The 22,153-nt window shown below is 50.0% G+C and overlaps 1 long non-coding RNA gene across 1 annotated transcript in view; it reads left to right on the forward strand.

The window, feature by feature from the left end:
- The window catches only part of LOC140426740 (uncharacterized), a 71,627-nt gene extending 49,747 nt beyond the window's left edge, over positions 1 to 21,880 (forward strand). The window contains exons 2-3 of the long non-coding RNA XR_011948288.1: positions 12,505 to 12,577; positions 21,700 to 21,880. This is a non-coding gene — a long non-coding RNA (uncharacterized lncRNA). The remainder of the gene's footprint in view (positions 1 to 12,504; positions 12,578 to 21,699) is intronic.
- The last annotated feature ends 273 nt before the right edge of the window (positions 21,881 to 22,153 follow it).

Genomic DNA, 22,153 nt, shown 5'->3' on the forward strand with positions numbered 1-22,153 from the left:
CTCTCACACACACCCGACACTCTCTCTCGCACACACATCCACACTCTCTCTCACACACACACTCTCACAAACAGACCCCACACTCTCTCTCGCACACACACACACACTCTCCCTCACACACATACCCCACACTCTCTCCCATACACACACATTCACTCTCTCACACACCCCACACTCTCTCACACACATACCTCACACTTTCTCTCACACACATACCCCACACTCTCTATCACACACATACCCCACGCTCTCTATCACACATACCCACACTCTCTCACACACACACCACACTCTCTCCCATATACACACATTCACTCTCTCACACACCCCACACTCTCTCACACACATACCTCACACTTTCTCTCACACACATACCCCACACTCTCTATCACACACATACCCCACGCTCTCTATCACACATACCCACACTCTCTCACACACACACCACACTCTCTCCCATATACACACATTCACTCTCTCACACACCCCACACTCTATCTCTCACACACACCCTACACTCTCTCTCTCTCACACACACACACACACTCTCTCGCGCGCACACACCCCACACTCTCTCACACACATACCTCACACTCTCTCTCTCACACACACACCATACACTCTCTCACACACACCCCCCACACTCTCTCTCACACACATACCTCACACGACACTCTCTCACACACATACCCCACACGACACTCTCTCACACACATACCCCAAACAACACTCTCTCACACACATACCCCACACCCTCTCTCACTCACACACCCACACTTTCTCTCACTCACACACCCACACTCTCTCTCACACACATACCCACACTCTCTCACACACACACCCCACACTCTCTCACACACACACCCCACACTCTCACTCTCACACACACACCCACACTCTCTTTCACACACACCCCACACTCTCTCTCACACACACCCCACACTCTCTCTCTCACACAAACTCTCACTCTCACACACATACCCCACACTCTCTCTCACACACACACCCACACTCTCTCTCACACACATACCCACACTCTCTCACACACACACCCCACACTCTCTCACACACACACCCCACACTCTCACTCTCACACACACACCCACACTCTCTTTCACACACACCCACACTTTCTCTCACTCACACACCCACACTCTCTCTCACACACATACCCACACTCTCTCACACACACACCCCACACTCTCTCACACCCACATACCCCACACTCTCTCTCACACACACACCCACACTCTCTCACACACTACCCCACACTCTCTCTCTCACACACATACCCCACACTCTCTCTCACACACACACCCACACTCCCTCACACACATACCCCAGACTCTCTCTCTCACACACATACCCCACACTATCTCACACACCCACACTCTCTCTCTCGCACACATACCCCACACTCTCTCTCTCACACACATACCCCACACTCTCTCTCTCACCCACACTCTCTCTCTCACACACATACACCACACTCTCTCTCACACACATACCCCACACTCTCTCACACACACACACACACACTCTCTCTCACATACCTACCCCACACTCTCTCAGATACCCACACTCTCTCTCACATACACACCACACACTCTCGCATACACACACATTCACTCTCTCACACACACCACACACTCTCTCTCACACACATACCCCACACTCTCTCACACACACACACACACACTCTCTCTCACATACCTACCCCACACTCTCTCACATACCCACACTCTCTCTCACATACACACCACACACTCTCCCATACACACACATTCTCTCTCACACACACACCCCACCCTCTCTCTCTCACACACACACCCCACACTTTCTCTCACACACCCACTCTCTCTCACACACACACCCCACACTCACTCTCACACACACCCACACTCTCTCACACACACACCCACTCTCTCTCACACACACACCCACACTCACTCTCACACACATACCCCACACTCTCTCTCACATACACACCCCACACTCTCTCTCACACACATACCCCACACTCTCTCTCACACACATACCCCACACTCACTCTCACACACATACCCCACACTCTCTCTCACACACACACACCACACTCTCTCACACACACACCCCACACTCTCTCTCACACACACACCCCACACTCTCTCACACACACACATACCCCACACTCTCTCTCTCTCTCACACACCCACCCCACAATCTCTCTCACACACACCCACACTCTCTCTCTCACACACACACACGACACTCTCTCACACACATACCCCACACTCTCTCTCTCACACACATACCCCGCACTCTCTCTCACACACTCTCTCACACACACCCCACTCTCTCTCACACACCCCACTCTCTCTCACACACATACCCCACACTCTCTCACACACACACCCCACACTTTCTCTCTCACACACACACACCACACTCTCTCTCACACACACCCACACTCTCTCTCACACACACCCACACTCTCTCTCTCTCTCTCTCACACACACCCCACACTCTCTCTCACACACACACCCCACACTCTCTCTCTCACACACACCCACACTCTCTCTCACACACACCCCACACTCTCTCTCACACACATACCCCACAAGACACTCTCTCACACACACACCCACACTCTCTCACACACACCCCACACTCTCTCACTCACACACACACACCATACACTCTCTCACACACACACCCCACACTTTCCCGCACACACATACCCCACACTCTCTCTCTCACACACACACCCCACACTCTCTCTCACACACATACCCCACACTCACTCTCACACACATACCCCACACTCTCTCACACACACACACACCACACTCTCTATCACACACATACCCCACACGACATTCTCTCACACACATACCCCACACCTTCTCTCTCTCACTCACACCCACACTCTCTCTCTCACACACCTACCCCACACTGTCTCTCTCACACACCCCACACTTTCTCTCTCACACAATCCACACTCTCTCCCATGCACACACATTCACTCTCTCACACACCCCACACTCTCTCCCATACACACACATTCACTCTCTCACACACCCCACACTCTCTTTCTCACACACACCCTACACTCTCTCCCATGCACACACATTCTCTCTCACACGCACTCCCCACATTCTCTCTCACACACACACCCACACTCTCTCTCACACACACCCCACACTCTCTCTCACACACATACCCCACAAGACACTCTCTCACACACACACCCACACTCTCTCACACACACCCCACACTCTCTCACTCACACACACACACCATACACTCTCTCACACACACACCCCACACTTTCCCTCACACACATACCCCACACTCTCTCTCTCACACACACACCCCACACTCTCTCTCACACACATACCCCACACTCACTCTCACACACATACCCCACACTCTCTCACACACACACACACCACACTCTCTATCACACACATACCCCACACGACATTCTCTCACACACATACCCCACACCTTCTCTCTCTCACTCACACCCACACTCTCTCTCTCACACACCTACCCCACACTGTCTCTCTCACACACCCCACACTTTCTCTCTCACACAATCCACACTCTCTCCCATGCACACACATTCACTCTCTCACACACCCCACACTCTCTTTCTCACACACACCCTACACTCTCTCCCATGCACACACATTCTCTCTCACACGCACTCCCCACATTCTCTCTCACACACACACCCCACACTCTCTCTCTCTCACACACACCCTACACACTCACCCCCCCCACCCACACACACTCTCTCCCATACACACACACTCTCTCTCGCGCACACCCACCCCACACTCTCTCACACACATACCTCATACTCTCTCTCTCACACACACACACCATACACTCTCTCACACACACACCCCACACTTTCCCTCACACTCATACCCCACACTCTCTCTCTCACACACACCCCACACTTTCTCTCACACACACCCCACACTCTCTCACACACATACCTCATACTCTCTCTCTCACACACACACACCATACACTCTCTCACACACACACCCCACACTTTCCCTCACACTCATACCCCACACTCTCTCTCTCACACACACCCCACACTTTCTCTCTCACACACACCACACTCTCTCCCATACACACACATTCACTCTCTCACAAACCCCACACTCTCTCTCTCACACATACCCCACACTCACTCTCACACACATACCCCACACCCTCTCTCACACACAAACCCACACTCTCTCACACACACACCCCACACTCTCTCTCACACACATACCCCACAAGACACTCTCTCACACACACACCCACACTCTCTCTCACACACACACCCACACTCTCTCACACACATACCCCACACTCTCTCTCACACACACACCCCACACTCTCACACACATACCCCACACGACACTCTCTCACACACACACCTCACACTCTCTCTCACACACATACCCCACACTCACTCTCACACACATACCCCACACTCTCTCTCACACACACACCCACACTCTCTCACACACACACCCCACACTCTCTCTCACACACATACCCCACACGACACTCTCTCACACACACACACCCCACACTCTCTCTCACACACACACCCTACACTCTCTCTCACACACATACCCCACACGACACTCTCTCACACACACACCCCACACTCTCTCTCACACACATACCCCACACTCACTCTCACACACACACCCACACTCTCTCACACACACACCCACTCTCTCTCACACACACACCCCACACTCACTCTCACACACACCCACACTCTCTCACACACACACCCACTCTCTCACACACACACCCACACTCACTCTCACACACATACCCCACACTCTCTCTCACATACACACCCCACACTCTCTCTCACACACATACCCCACACGACACTCTCTCACACACACACCCCACACTCTCTCTCACACACATACCCCACACTCACTCTCACACACATACCCCACACTCTCTCTCACACACACACCCACACTCTCTCACACACACACCCCACACTCTCTCTCACACACACACCCCACACTCTCTCACACACACACATACCCCACACTCTCTCTCTCTCACACACCCACCCCACAATCTCTCTCACACACACCCACACTCTCTCTCTCACACACACACACGACACTCTCTCACACACATCCCCCACACTCTCTCTCTCACACACATACCCCGCACTCTCTCTCACACACACACACACTCTCTCACACACACCCCACTCTCTCTCACACACACCCCACTCTCTCTCACACACATACCCCACACTCTCTCACACACACACCCCACACTTTCTCTCTCACACACACACACCACACTCTCTCTCACACACACCCACACTCTCTCTCACACACACCCACACTCTCTCTCTCTCTCTCACACACACCCCACACTCTCTCTCACACACACACCCCACACTCTCTCTCTCACACACACCCACACTCTCTCTCACACACACCCCACACTCTCTCTCACACACATACCCACAAGACACTCTCTCACACACACACCCACATTCTCTCACACACACCCCACACTCTCTCACTCACACACACACACCATACACTCTCTCACACACACACCCCACACTTTCCCTCACACACATACCCCACACTCTCTCTCTCACACACACACCCCACACTCTCTCTCACACACATACCCCACACTCACTCTCACACACATACCCCACACTCTCTCACACACACACACCCCACACTCTCTCTCACACACATACCCCACACGACATTCTCTCACACACATACCCCACACCTTCTCTCTCTCACTCACACCCACACTCTCTCTCTCGCACACGTACCCCACACTGTCTCTCTCACACACCCCACACTTTCTCTCTCACACAATCCACACTCTCTCCCACGCACACACATTCACTCTCTCACACACCCCACACTCTCTCCCATACACACACATTCACTCTCTCACACAACCCACACTCTCTCTCTCACACACACCCTACACTCTCTCCCATGCACACACATTCTCTCTCACACGCACTCCCCACATTCTCTCTCACACACACACCCCACACTCTCTCTCTCTCACACACACCCTACACACTCACCCCCCCCACCCACACACACTCTCTCCCATACACACACACTCTCTCTCGCGCACACCCACCCCACACTCTCTCACACACATACCTCATACTCTCTCTCTCACACACACACACCATACACTCTCTCACACACACACCCCACACTTTCCCTCACACACATACCCCACACTCTCTCTCTCACACACACCCCACACTTTCTCTCACACACAGCCCACACTCTCTCTCTCACACACACCACACTCTCTCCCATACACACACATTCACTCTCTCACAAACCCCACACTCTCTCTCACACACATACCTCATACTCTCTCTCTCACACACACACACCGTACACTCTCTCACACACACACCCCACACTTTCCCTCACACACATACCCCACACAATCTCTCTCACACACACCACACTCTCTCACACACACCCCACACAATCTCTCTCACATACACCCCCCACACAATCTTTCTCACACACACACCCCACACAATCTCTCTCACACACACATCCCACGCAATCTCTCTCACACACACACCACTTTCTCTCACAGACTCATTCACTCACGTATATTTTCTCACACAAATGCACACTCTCGCACTCACACACTCTAACACCCACCCACATCCTCTCTCACGTACACCCCACTCTCTCTCACACACACACACTCACCCATCCCACTTTCTCACACCCACTCACTCACACAGACACCCTCCCCACTCCTTTTACACACACATGCACACACAGACCCATCCCACTCTCTCACACACAAACTCACTGACACATACATCCACTCACACAAGTTACACACACAAACACAATCACATACACACAAGACACACAATCATACATACACAAACTCACCCCTACCCCTGCATGTACACACAGGCACGTACCCATCCCCTCCCACAGCCACACACTCATGCACACAAACACACAGACTCAACCACCCCTACATACACACACACACACAGAACCCCCACCCCACCACAGTACCCCACGCACACAGATCCACCCTCACCCCTCTCTCTCCACGCACGCTCACACTCACCCCCACCTCCGCCCCTACACACATGTACACAGACTCCCCCCACCCCCCACCTCCCCCACTCCATACCCACAAACACACAGACTCACACTCCCCTGACCTGACACACACACAAACACACACACATCCACTCCTGCCAACCCCCACACACACATTTGTAAAAAAACCTCCTCCTGGAAGTCAGTGGACAGTAATTAGACTGGGAATTCAGGATGACCTTTCCTCTCCCTGGCCCAGACATGCACATCCTGAATTAAAGATTCGTGAAAATCTGCAGTTTTAATTTGTGAACAACAGGCGCAACCCAATGCCACGCTGTGCCCAAAAAGCAGCTCGCCACGGCGCAACGTGGCCGACTAAAGCCAGGAGACCCCGCTCCCGGGATCTACCTGACTCGCAATGCCTCGCGATATCTAATGCGATCTCATGACGCGTTGCAATGTGAATGCTGCTGAGTGTTATGTACTCTGGGATAACACAGGCTGCAACTGGATGCAGTTTTAACCAAAAGATACTCCAGACCTTGAAGTTAATTCAATCTGATTTATTGACCCAGTAGCACAGTTAGCACAGTTCTCTATGAGTTCGACTCTCTGCTAACCTAAGTGTGGTTACTCTGTCTGACTGAACCAGACTAGCTTAGCCACGTGCTGGAGGTGTGATACTGTATGTACACCCTGACTCACTCTGTAGATGTTCATCAGTGGAAAGAGGCGGAGTGTGAGTGCCTCGTGCCTTTTATAGTGAGATACCACCCCTGAGTTTCTTGCCTGCTCATTGGTCATGTCCTGTTCTCATTAGCTGCCTGTCTGTGCCTGTCTGTATATCATTATCTGCATGTCTGCATATCATGACACTGCCCAGCTAGTCTCATTTTAATATGCAGATTCCCGAGGTACCTGAGGCGCGGGATCAATCCCCTTCGCCTCGGGGACCTCGGGTGAGTGCCATTTAGTACTGGTCCCTACAAATGGGGACCAAATGGAGCGGCACTTGTGAGGATCACCCAGGGGATTGCAGGCCCCCAGATCTATGTCTTTTCGGCAGGGTGTTGCCCTGGCACTGCTGGCCTGGCAATACCAAGGTGCCCAGGTGGCACTGTCAGTTGACAAAGTACATAGAACATAGAACAGTACAGGCCCTTTGGCCCACAATGTTGTGACGACCATTTATCCTAATCTAAGATCAACCTAACCTACACCCCTTCAATTTACTGCTGTCCATGTGCCTGTCCAAGAGTCGCTTAAATTCCCTGATGACTCTGACTCCACCACCTCTGCTGACAGTGCCTTCCACGCACCCATCCTGCACGGTAGCATTGTGGATAGCACAATTGCTTCACAGCTCCAGGGTCCCAGGTTCGATTCCGGCTTGGGTCACTGTATGTGCGGAGTCTGCACATCCTCCCTGTGTGTGCGTGGGTTTCCTCCGGGTGCTCCGGTTTCCTCCCACAGTCCAAAGATGTGCAGGTTAGGCGGATTGGCCATGATAAATTGCCCTTAATGTCCAAAAATTGTCCTTAGCATTGGGTGGGGTTACTGGGTTATGGGGATAGGGTGGAGGTGTTGACCTTGGGGAGGGTGATCTTTCCAAGAGCCGCTGCAGACTCGATGGGACGAATGGCCTCCTTCTGCACTGTAAATTCTATGATAAAAAATCTATCTCTGACATCTCCCCTATACCTTCCTCCAATCACCTTAAAATGATGTCCCCTCATGACAGCTATTTCCACCCTGGGGAAAAGTCTCTGGCTATCCACTCTATCCATGCCTCTCATCACCTTGTACACCTCTATCAAGTCACCTCTTTTCCTTCTTCACTCCAGTGAGAAAAGCCCTAGATCCCTCAACCTTTCTTCATAAGACATGCCTCCATTCCAGGCAGCATCCTGGTAAATCTCCTCTGCACCCTCTCCAAAGCATCCACATCCTTCCTATAATGAGGCGACCAGAACTGGACACAATATTCCAAGTGTGGTCTAACCAGGGTTTTATAAAGCTGCAGCAAAACCTCACGGCTCTTAAACTCAATCCCTCTGTTAATGAAAGCTAACACACCATACGCCTTCTTAACAATCCTATCAACCTGGGTGGCAACTTTGAGGGATCTATGTACGTGGACCCCAAGATCCCTCTGTTCCTCCACACTTCCAAGAATCCTGCCTTTAACCCTGTATTCAACATTCAAATTCGACCTTCCAAAATGAGTCACTTCACATTGATCTAGGTTGAACTCCATCTGCTACTTCTCAGCCCAGCTCTGCATCCTGTCAATGTCCTGTTGTAACCTGCAACAGCCCTCAACACTATCTACAACTTCACCAACCTTCATGTCATCAGCAAACTTACTAACCCACCCCTCCACTTCCTCATCCAAGTCATTTATAAAAACTACAAAGAGCAGAGGTCCCAGAACAGATCCCTGCAGGACACCACTGGTCACCGACCTCCAGGCGGAATACTTTCCATCCACTACCACTTGCTGCCTTCTTTCGGCCAGCCAATTCTGTATCCAGACAGCCACATTTGCCTGTATCCCATGCCCCCTAACTTTCTGAATGAGCCTACAATGGGGAACCTTATCAAATGCCTTACTGAAATCCATATACACCACATCCACTGCCCGACCTTCGTCAATGTGTCTCGTCACACCCTCAAAGAATTCAATGAGGTTTGTGAGACTATCTTTAATCAAACTATGTTTTTCTAAATAATCATCAATCCTATCTCTCAGAATCCTTTCCAGTATTGTGCTCACCACAGATGTAAGACTAACTGGTCTGTAATTCCCAGGGATTTCCCTATTCCCTTTCTTGAGCAGGGGAATTACATTCGCCTCCCTCCAATCATCTGGCTGCCAGGTTGGTACTGCCAAGGTGCCAAACTGGCATTTCTTCCGCGTGAGCAATTGGGCCGGGATGCCCAGCATAGGTGTTGAGGGGGATGTGGGGGCAGCCGGAGACCCTCCCATAGTGCTTTGGGGCTGGGGGGGCCACTTCGGGGGCCTTGGATATGGGATGCCATTTAAAAATGGCGCTCCGATCTCTCGCTACACTGGGGAGTACCGGTGAGCAGAGCTCCTTGGTAGAAAATGGGGCTATGTGCAACCTCCCCGCTGAGGCCCCTTATACAACATGAGTCATGTTGTGTAACCATGTGTTTCTAGGGCTGCAAGCTCACTATGGGACTTTGTTCCCACTTAGTTGAATCGCGCCCAACACTTTACATAATGTGAACAAAATATAAGTCAGAAGAAACTGTTTCCATGAGCAGACAGATCACAAAACAGAGGTCAGAGGTTTAAGGTGAAAGAGTCAGGGGGAATTGAGATTGATTATTTTACACAGCGAGGTTTGATCTGGAAGGCAAGCGGATCAACAGTCACTTTCAAAAGGGAATTGGATCAATATTGGAAAAGGAATGATCTGCAGGGCAATGAGGAAAGCGCTGAGGGATAGGACTTATTGTGCGACTCTATCAAAGAGCTGGCAGAGCCAGGATAGGCCGAATAGCCTCCTTTTGCTGTCCGATTCTATAATTGTGCTGACCTCCGGGATGAGTCTCGTGTCCATAAACTAGTCAGGAATCTCTTGCATACCTGATGGTGTGTGTTGAAATCAGCAACCCTTAAAGCGACCAATTGTGAGTCAATCCAAAACCAATATTTTGAAGGGTGGGGTGAGATGGGAAGGTGCTGGTTATTTAAAGAAAAATCTTCTCAGTCATTGCAAGCTATACTCAAGGATTGATTTCAGCCACATACCCTCTACCCCCAGCACCTGCTCGCCAATGGTTAAAATCTCACAGATTCAGAACATTCCAGCATTGCTGGAGGTTTGTTCACAAAAACTCCACATACCACAAAGGTCACACAGCTGCCAAGAGATTTGCTGGATGTGAATGAGATCAAATAAATGGTAGGTTTAAACAGGTTGACCAATATAAACCAGGATTTCGGACTTGGTGCCAGGGCCTGTGGCATTCAGGCCCAGCTGCAAAACAGGTGCCACGGGAATTCGTAAACATCCCTTTCCAGTATCCATAATGATTGGAAAGATAGGAAGGTCCTGACGTGAGCAAAGTAACCCAGAACAGGGCGTTTCTGAGGGGGTGCAGGATGGGGATGAGGGGGTACTGGGATTTTTGGCAAGAGGTGGGGAAAGTATCCAGAGAATCCCTCCAACCTTGACCGGGGCAAGAAAAAAATCTCCCCAATGCCAGACACCAGCCTCCCTGTCAGCACTGGGAGGTGATTCCCACCCGCTATCCAATGCCTTGCAAATTGGTATATACAGGAAATGAGGATATATGTGAAAGTATTTACCCTTATTTAAATAAAAAGTACACACTATTCTTTCTGGTTGGGCTATTTTCCATAATGTGTGGTTCTGGATAGTTGGTAGCTCCGGAGATGAATGCATCAACTGGTGGCCTTGAGAAACTGGTCAAATAGGCAGAAGAGAGCAGGCTCCGAAGGAGTAACCAGGGGTAACAACACTGTGTGGTGGGGAGCAGTGATGTCTCTCACAACAATAGCCAGAATGATTCAACTTGTAAACAAAATGCAACCTTTTTCCTCTCCAAAAAAACACCTCAATCCCAGATCAGTACTCTGGCACAGTTCCCAAAGCAGATTAGGACGTGCTCTGGTCTGTAAATGTAAGAGAGGTCGAGGCCCCAACTCGCTAAATTAAACATTCGACCAACTGAACCCAAGGAGCTGATACTGAGCAAGCCGAGCTCGGCAAAGAATGAGACCAGTGGGGGAGAATCTATCCTTGAGTTGAATTCTTGGGGTTTGGAACAAAACATGAAACCTCAAGCTGCTGGCTGTACTTTCCTTAAATATCCATAACACCCAGAGCCTCAGAATTGTGAACGAGAACCCTGTCTACACACAGCTGAATGCATGAAATACTTTACCAGAGTGAGATTTTTAATTGGGCATCACTTGCTAGTCAAGAATCTATTACTCAGTGCTAATTGCCCTTGAGAAGGTGGTGCTGAGAGAACTGTAGGAACACCCACAGTATTGTTAGGGAGGGAGCTCCAGGATTTTGACCCAGTGACAGTGAAGGAGCAACGATATATTTCTAAGTCAGAATGGTGTGGAGGGAAACTTCCAGGTGGGGGTAATTATATTACTTTGTGTAATTTATATGTTAGTCTATTGAACCAGCCGAGTTGTTGAAATGAGCAGTCATCTTCTTGTAAAGATAAACTAATCTATTGAGTAATATAAATAAATATTGTGAGTTCTTTTTACTTAATACTCAACTAGTAAAAGAAAGAAACAATTGTAGACATAACAAATTAAATTATACAATACAATACTTTGATAACTAATAACTTCTTCTCTCTCTAGCTTCCCTATGTCTGTTCTCTCTGCACTCCTGATACACACTCCTTCAGAAAGAGCGGGAAAGCTATTTCTATAGGTGAGACATCTTGTGTTCAATTGACTGTACTAGCTTTACATATATTGATCATGTATATTGATATACAGAGATCACTGCCATAATCGGTCAAAAGCTGCCTTGAAATGAAATGAAAATGAAATGAAAATCGCTTATTGTCACAAGTATGCTTCAAATGACGTTATTGTGAAAAGCCCCTAGTCGCCACATTCCGGCACCTGTTCGGGGAGGCTGGTACAGGAATTGAACCCGCGCTGGTGGCCTGCCTTAGTCTGCTTTAAAAGCCAGCCCTTTAGCCATGTGCCAAACCAGCCCTGATGTCAAGGGCAGTCACTCTCACCTCACCTCCTGTGTTCAGCTCCTTTGTCCATGTTGAACCAAGGCTGTAATGAGGTCGAAATCTGGGTGACCCTGACGGAACCCAAACCGAAAGTCAGTGAGACTTCAGCTCATCTGGAGTAAACAAAATGAATTCAGTAACTAACTCCAGATGTTTACACCATCCATCAATTAGAACACAACCGAAGTGAGCTGACTGCCCATCAAACATGGGACCAATTAACAGTTTTCACAAACAAGACCCCTGCCACCCACCCCTACTCCCCCTCTGCCTGGCCTGTAACAAGGCCTTCAGGAACCTGGACACTTGGCATTGGCTTCCTCCACCATGTGTAAAATCTCAGTGCCGGCAGGGGAGATCTTAATTGCTCAATCCAGTGCCTGCTCCTGCTGCTGGAGGATCGGCAACAAGTACATCAGCATTTCCATCATGCACTCAACCAGGAAAGTGGAGAGCATTCCACCACACTCCTAACGTGCCTTATAGACAGGCATTGACGGGACAGAATTCAACATGCCTAATTTAATTTCCGTACTACCTGCATAAGCAAGAATGATCCCAAATCCTTTTGACTAACAGGCAACAGACCCACCACTTGAGCTACAACCGCCATCCACTGGTCTGGGCTCTTGTTATGTTATTATTAGTAGAGCTGAATCTTTAATGCAGGCCGGAATCTTGTGCTGCTACTGGCAATGGAAAATGAAATGGGCGGCAGGAACTTAATTGTACACAAGAGCGACAGGATGAAAATCGGGAATTGCAGTTGTGGTGGATTGAAAGAACACGGAGCTTCCCAATGTTAAGTCGCACGTACCTATTTTTAACAAATTATAATTTCAATGCATAATCCTTAAAAAATAATTTGGCCAGATTAAATGGCTCCTTCGCAACTAACTCTGCAACAAAGGAGAAACATGAGCATTCAGATTCATTACCTGGTGAAAAGTGGCAGCACCAGGTGAGATAGTCTTCCTGATCCGGACAGAGATAGGAACTGCATTCCCCCATGAGGACCAGGGAAGAGGAGGCATTTATGCGCTGAGATTGAATATTGGCTGTGTAAGGGGATTGGAGCATTGGTTAACTGAGGGAGGGAGAGAGATGTCAGTGTACAACAAAGACCCCGAGAAGAAAGAGCTATTCAGCTGGCGCTCACAGCTAACCTGGCGACAACCAATGAGCCAGAGCCGCAGAACACCCACAGCGCCTGGCCTGCTTTAAAAGCCACCATAGTTAACACTTGCGAGGAGACACTCGGGCTCTCAACCAAGAAACACCAAGACTGGTAAGATGAGAATGATCAGAAGATCTAGGATCTCATTGACCGCAAGTTCAAGGCCGTCCTGAACTGGCAGCTCCACCAAAACACGAGTGAGACGAAACAAGCCGACAGGCAACTGAAGGCCGAGGTGCAACAAAGAATCAGCAACCTAAAGAATAGATGGTGGGTGGAAAGAGCGCAAGAGACTCAGCAACTCACCGACAACCACGATGTGCGCGGCTTCTTCAGCACAATCAGAACCATTTACAGTCCGAGTACCCAGGGGCCCGCCCTACTGAGAGCCAAAAATGGAGAGGCGCTCATCAAAGACAGAGAGGCAGTCAATGCCGCTGGAGAGAGTATTTCTAGGACCTCCTCAAATAAGACACAACCTTCAACACAAGCGTCCGCGACAGCATCCCACGACATGCTACCCGCCGCCATCTAAGCGCAACCCAGCTCGTCGTGAGTTCGAAAAGGCTATCAGCTAAAGAACAACAAGACATCTCGTAGTATTCGGAATAAGGTAAATGAGTTGATGGCGCAAATCATCGTGAATGACTATGATTTAGTGGCCATTACTGAAACATGGTTAAAGGATGGTCACGACTGGGAGTTAAATATCCGAGGGTATCAAACCTTTCGGAAGGACAGAGTGGATGGTAAGGGAGGTGGTGTAGCTCTGTTACTTAAGGATGACATCTGGGCAACAGTAAGGGATGACATCGGTGCTATGGAGGATAAGGTTGACTCCATTTGGGTGGAAATCAGGAATAGTAAGGCGAAAAAGTCACTGATAGGAGTAATCTATAGGCCACCAAATAGTAACATTATGGTGGGGCAGGCAATAAACAAAGAAATAACAGATGCATGTAGAAATGGTACAGCAGTTATCATGGGGGATTTTAATCTACATGTCGATTGGTTTAACTAGGTCGGTCAAGGCAGCCTTGAGGAGTAGTTTATAGAATGTATCTGCGATAGTTTCCTAGAACAGTATGTAATGGAACCTACGAGGGAACAAGCGGTCCTAGATCTGGTCCTGTGCAATGAGACAGGATTGATTCAGGATCTCATAGTTAGGGATCCTCTCGGAAGGAGCGATCACAATATGGTGGAATTTAAAATACAGATGGAGGGTGAGAAGGTAAAATCAAGCACTAGAGTTTTGTGCTTAAACAAAGGAGATTACAATGGGATGAGAGAAGAACTAGCTAAGGTAGACTGGGAGCTAAGACTTTATAGTGAAACAGTTGAGAAACAGTGGAGAATGTTCCAAGTGATTTTTCACAGTGCTCAGCAAAGGTTTATACCAACAAAAAGGAAGGACGGTAAAAAGAGGGAAAATCGACCGTGGATATCTAAGGAAATAAGGGAGAGTATCAAATTGAAGGAAAAAACATACAAAGTAGAAAAGATCAGTGGGAGACGAGAGGACTGGGAAATCTTTAGGGGGCAACAGAAAGCTACTAAAAAAGCTATAAAGAAGAGTAAGATAGATTATGAGAGTAAACTTGCTCAGAATATAAAAACAGATAGTAAAAGTTTCTACAAATACATAAAACAAAAAAGAGTGGCTAAGGTAAATATTGGTCCTTTAGAGGATGAGAAGGGAGATTTAGTAATTGGAGATGAGGAAATGGCTGAGGAACTGAACTGGTTGTTTGGGTCGGTCTTCACAGTGGAAGACTCAAATAACATGCCAGTGACTGATGGAAATGAGGCTATGACAGGTGAGGACCTTGAGAGGTTTGTTATCACCAAGGAGGTAGTGATGGGCAAGCTAATGGGGCTAAAGGTAGATAAGTCTCCTGGACCTGATGGACTGCATCCCAGAGTGCTAAAAGAGATGGCTAGGGAAATTGCAAATGCACTAGTGATAATTTACCAAAATTCACTAGACTCTGGGGTGGTCCCGGTGGATTGGAAATTAGCAAACGTGACACCACTGTTTAAAAAAGGAGGTAGGCAGAAAGCGGGTAATTATAGGCCAGTGAGCTTAACTTCGGTAGTCGGGAAGATGCTGGAATCTATCATCAAGGAAGAAATAGCGAGGCATCTGGATGGAAATTGTCCCATTGGACAGACGCAGCATGAGTTCATAAAGGGCAGGTCGTGCCTAACTAATTTAGTGGAATGTTTTGAGGACATTAACAGTGCGGTAGATAACGGGGAGCCAATGGATGTGGTATATCTGGATTTCCAGAAAGCCTTTGACAAGGTGCCACACAAAAGGTTGTTGCATAAGATAAAGATGCATGGCATTAAGGGGAAAGTAGTAGCATGGATAGAGGATTGGTTAATTAATAGAAAGCAAAGAGTGGGGATTAATGGGTGTTTCTCTGGTTGGCAATCAGTAGCTAGTGGTGTCCCTCAGGGATCAGTGTTGGGCCCACAACTGTTCACAATTTACATAGATGATTTGGAGTTGGGGACCAAGGGCAATGTGTCCAAGTTTGCAGACGACACTAAGATAAGTGGTAAAGCAAAAAGTGCAGAGGATACTGGAAGTCTGCAGAGGGATTTGGATAGGCTAAGTGAATGGGCTAGGGTCTGGCAGATGGAATACAATGTTGACAAATGTGAGGTTATCCATTTTGGTAGGAATAACAGCAAAAGGGATTATTATTTAAATGATAAAATATTAAAACATGCTGCTGTGCAGAGAGACCTGGGTGTGCTAGTGCATGAGTCGCAAAAAGTTGGTTTTCAGGTACAACAGGTGATTAAGAAGGCAAATGGAATTTTGTCCTTCATTGCTAGAGGGATGGAGTTTAAGACTAGGGAGGTTCTGCTGCAATTGTATAAGGTGTTAGTGAGGCCACACCTGGAGTATTGTGTTCAGTTTTGGTCTCCTTACTTGAGAAAGGACGTACTGGCACTGGAGGGTGTGCAGAGGAGATTCACTAGGTTAATTCCAGAGCTGAAGGGGTTGGATTACGAGGAGAGGTTGAGTAGACTGGGACTGTACTCGTTGGAATTTAGAAGGATGAGGGGGGATCTTATAGAAACATATAAGATTATGAAGGGAATAGATAGGATAGATGCGGGCAGGTTGTTTCCACTGGCGGGTGAAAGCAGAACTAGGGGGCATAGCCTCACAATAAGGGGAAGTAGATTTAGGACTGAGTTTAGGAGGAACCTCTTCACCCAAAGGGTTGTGAATCTATGGAATTCCTTGCCCAGTGAAGCAGTAGAGGCTCCTTCATTAAATGTTTTTAAGATAAAAATAGATAGTTTTTTGAAGAATAAAGGGATTAAGGGTTATGGTGTTCGGGCCGGAAAGTGGAGCTGAGTCCACAAAAGATCAGCCATGATCTCATTGAATGGTGGAGCAGGCTCGAGGGGCCAGATGGCCTACTCCTGCTCCTAGTTCTTATGTTCTTATGTTAAGACTTCTGCGCAGATAGAATCCAAGTGTACACAGCGGAAGGAGAGCGCAGAATCCAGAGCATCCCATCCACTCACCCATCACATTAAACACCACCTGCCAAACCTGTGGCAGAGCCACTGTCGAATCCACCTCCCCGGAGTGGAAGGAGGCCATCCTCGATCCTGAGGTACTGCCCAAGAAAGGAGAAGATCTGAGGGATTGGATTGGATTGGATTTGTTTCTTGTCACGTGTACCGATGTACCGTGAAAAGTATCTTTCTGTGAGCAGTTCAAACAGATCATTTAGTACATGAAAAGAAAAGAAAATACATAATAGGGCAACACAAGGTGCACAATGTAGTAATAATAAGTGTCAGAATTACATTTTTAAAGATTAGTACGATTATAAGAGATGTAAAAAGAGGATCTGTTTGGGAGAGCTAGCAGAGAGTCGCCACGCACCAGCTCCATCTTGGATCAGTTCAGCTGGGAGGGAGGGAGATGTCAGTGTAAGGGGATTGGGGCGTTAGCTAACCGAGGGAGGGAGGGAGATGTCAGTGTAAGGAGATTGGGGCGTTAGCTAACCGAGGGAGGGAGGGAGATGTCAGTGTAAGGGGATTGGGGCGTTAGCTAACCGAGGGAGGGAGGGAGATGTCAGTGTAAGGGGATTGGGGCGTTAGCTAACCGAGGGAGGGAGGGAGATGGCAGTGTAAGGGGATTGGGGCGTTAGCTAACCGAGGGAGGGAGGGAGATGGCAGTGTAAGGGGATTGGGGCGTTAGCTAACCGAGGGAGGGAGGGAGATGGCAGTGTAAGGGGATTGGGCGTTAGCTAACCGAGTGAGGGAGGGAGATGGCAGTGTAAGGGGATTGGGGCGTTAGCTAACCGAGGGAGGGAGGGAGATGGCAGTGTAAGGGGATTGGGGCGTTGTGGTAGTATGTATTGGGGGTCATGTGGGACTGGAAGCCCTAATGTCATTGGCTGACAGATCCCGGGTCCTGGTTGGCCGTTGACCTCTAGCTCCGCCCTGAAGGCGGAGTATAAGAAGCCGGAGTCTTCCCCCGCAGGCCAGTTTATTATCGAGCTGCGGGGGAACAGACACGCTTAATAAATTGTAGCGCACAAAGACTCCTTGAGACGAATAGCCTCATCGACTTCACTCTATTCGTCTCACGGAGTCTTTGTGCGCTACAGGCGTTAGCTAACCGAGGGAGGGAGGGAGATGGCAGTGTAAGGGGATTGGGGCGTTAGCTAACCGAGGGAGGGAGGGAGATGTCAGTGTAAGGGGATTGGGGCGTTAGCTAACCGAGGGAGGGAGGGAGATGGCAGTGTAAGGGGATTGGGGCGTTAGCTAACCGAGGGAGGGAGGGAGATGGCAGTGTAAGGGGATTGGGCCATTGGCTGACCGAGGGAGGGAGGGAGACGGCAGTGTAAGGGGATTGGGGCGTTAGCTAACCGAGGGAGGGAGGGAGATGGCAGTGTAAGGGGATTGGGGCGTTAGCTAACCGAGGGAGGGAGGGAGATGGCAGTGTAAGGGGATTGGGGCGTTAGCTAACCGAGGGAGGGAGGGAGATGGCAGTGTAAGGGGATTGGGCCATTGGCTGACCGAGGGAGGGAGGGAGATGGCAGTGTAAGGGGATTGGGGCGTTAGCTAACCGAGGGAGGGAGGGAGATGGCAGTGTAAGGGGATTGGGGCATTAGCTAACCGAGGGAGGGAGGGAGACGGCAGTGTAAGGGGATTGGGGCGTTAGCTAACCAAGGGAGGCAGGGAGATGGCAGTGTAAGGGGATTGGGGCGTTGGTAACCGAGGGAGGGAGGGACATGTCAGTGTAAGGGGATTGGGGCGTTAGCTAACCGAGGGAGGGAGGAAGATGGCAGTGTAAGGGGATTGGGGCGTTAGCTAACCGAGGGAGGGAGATGGCAGTGTAAGGGGATTGGGGCGTTAGCTAACCGAGGGAGGGAGATGGCAGTGTAAGGGGATTGGGGCGTTAGCTAACCGACGGAGGGAGATGGCAGTGTAAGGGGATTGGGGCGTTAGCAAACCGAGGGGGTGAGGGAGATGGCAGTGTAAGGGGATTGGGGCGTAAGCTAACCGAGGGAGAGAGGGAGATGGCAGTGTAAGGGGATTGGGGCGTTAGCTAACCGAGGGAGGGAGGGAGATGGCAGTGTAAGGGGATTGGGGCGTTAGCTAACCGAGGGAGGGAGATGGCAGTGTAAGGGGATTGGGGCGTTAGCTAACCGACGGATGGAGATGGCAGTGTAAGGGGATTGGGGCGTTAGCTAACCGACGGAGGGAGATGGCAGTGTAAGGGGATTGGGGCGTTAGCTAACCGACGGAGGGAGATGGCAGTGTAAGGGGATTGGGCCATTGGCTGACCGAGGGAGGGAGGGAGATGGCAGTGTAAGGGGATTGGGCCATTGGCTGACTGAGGGAGGGAGAGAGATGGCAGTGTAAGGGGATTGGGCCATTGGCTGACCGAGGGAGGGAGATGGCAGTGTAAGGGGATTGGGCCATTGGCTGACCGAGGGAGGGAGGGAGATGGCAGTGTAAGGGGATTGGGGCATTAGCTAACCGAGGGAAGGAGGGAGATGGCAGTGTAAAGGAGTTGGGCCATTGGCTGACCGCGAGAGGGAGGGAGATGGCAGTGTAAGGGGATTGGGCCATTGGCTGACCGAGGGAGGGAGGGAGATGGCAGTGTAAGGGGATAGGGGCATTAGCTAACCGAGGGAAGGAGGGAGATGGCAGTGTAAAGGAGTTGGGCCATTGGCTGACCGCGAGAGGGAGGGAGATGGCAGTGTAAGGGGATTGGGGCATTAGCTAACCGAGGGAAGGAGGGAGATGGCAGTGTAAAGGAGTTGGGCCATTGGCTGACCGCGAGAGGGAGGGAGATGGCAGTGTAAGGGGATTGGGCCATTGGCTGACCGAGGGAGGGAGGGAGATGGCAGTGTAAGGGGATTGGGCCATTGGCTGACCGCGAGGGGGAGGGAGATGGCAGTGTAAGGGGATTGGGGCATTAGCTAACCGAGGAAAGGAGGGAGATGGCAGTGTAAAGGAGTTGGGCCATTGGCTGACCGCGAGAGGGAGGGAGATGGCAGTGTAAGGGGATTGGAGCATCATTGCGAAATCACTGAGGCAGGAAGAGGAGGTAAAACCGGCTGGGCCAAGATCAGGCTGGGTGGTTGATGAAGGCACCTACCGGATGGGTTGACAGTGCTGGTGTGGTTGGGAACGAATCAGGCACCGGCTCCAATGGGGACACAGTGCAGGGTTATAAGCCCGAGAAGCAGCACCCAGAGGGCTGCCAGGGTTTGAGGGGGAGATGGATGGATTGTGTGAAGATGAGTAGAAGATTTTCGGAGCAGCCGTGTCATCTGGTGGGCATGGGAGGCAGGAGGCCAAGTCTGGTGGGCTCTCTGCCACAATGTTTTCCGGTGAGTGCCTGGGAGTCCTGCTGGTGGAGGTCAGTGCCAGGCGGGACATTCTCATGTTCAGGGACGGCAAGAGAAGGGTGACTCATTTGACCAAAAGGACCTGAAAAGAGGTTGGTCAGTGAGCACAACTTGCTGTGTCACACATGGCTGCAGTGCTGCACAAGGTTCAATGATCTATTGCAGTTGTCAAGGGTGGTAGCACAGTGGTTAGCACTATTGCTTCACAGCGACAGGGGTCCGGGTTCGATTCCCGGCTGGGTCACTGTCTGTGCGGAGTCTGCACGTTCTCCCCGCCTCTGCGTGGGTTTCTTCCGGGTGCTCTGGTTTCCTCCCACAAGTCCCGAAAGACGTGCTTGTTAGGTGAATTGGGCATTCTGAATTCTCCCTCAGTGTACTCGAACAGGCGCGGAATGTGGCGACTAGGGGATTTTCACAGTAACATCATTGCAGTGTTAATGTAAGCCGACTTGTGACAATAATAAAGATTATTATTATATGGGCATGGGCAGAGAAGTGTCTGTTCCTTGGGATGCTCAGGCGAGTAAGACTGCCTACATGTCAACTGGCACTGAAAGCTTCTGTGCCAAGGCTGGGATGATAGCACACTTGATCTCAGTTCATTATAGTTGAGCCTCTCTGACACCTCGCTAACTGGCTGTGGGGTAGGGAGGTCCAGGAGCAAGCTGGGATGATCCTTCAGGGAGCACAAATAATGAATTCTTTGTTTTTCTTCCAGCAGAAGAAAAGGCACAATGCTGTGGAGCATCAGAGGACCAGTGGTGGTCTGTTCATTCCGCATGTCCCTAGCCATTACTGGGGCTGAATTGCCACCGTCCAGCTCGCTCCAGGTTGTGATGAGGCGGGGGGTCTCGGATGAAGCCTGCGGACAGGTTGCCTGCTGTCCTTGTCTCAGGGTGCTCCAGGTGAGAGTGCCAGCTTATAGAGTTTTACAACATGTAAAGTGGCCCTTCGGCCCATCCTGCTCACGCCGCCCATCAAGGACCTATCTACTCTAATTCCATTTTCCAGCACTTGGATGCTATGGCAGTTCAAGTGCTCATCTAAATACTTCTTAAAAGTTGCCAGGGTTCCCGCCTCTCACACCCTTTCAGGCAGTGAGCTCCTGATTCCAACCCTCTCTGGATGAAAAAGTTTTTCCTCACATCTCCTCGCCCATTACATTAAATCTA

This window comes from Scyliorhinus torazame, chromosome 7, assembly GCF_047496885.1.
Source record: "Scyliorhinus torazame isolate Kashiwa2021f chromosome 7, sScyTor2.1, whole genome shotgun sequence".
Taxonomy (NCBI): domain Eukaryota; kingdom Metazoa; phylum Chordata; class Chondrichthyes; order Carcharhiniformes; family Scyliorhinidae; genus Scyliorhinus; species Scyliorhinus torazame.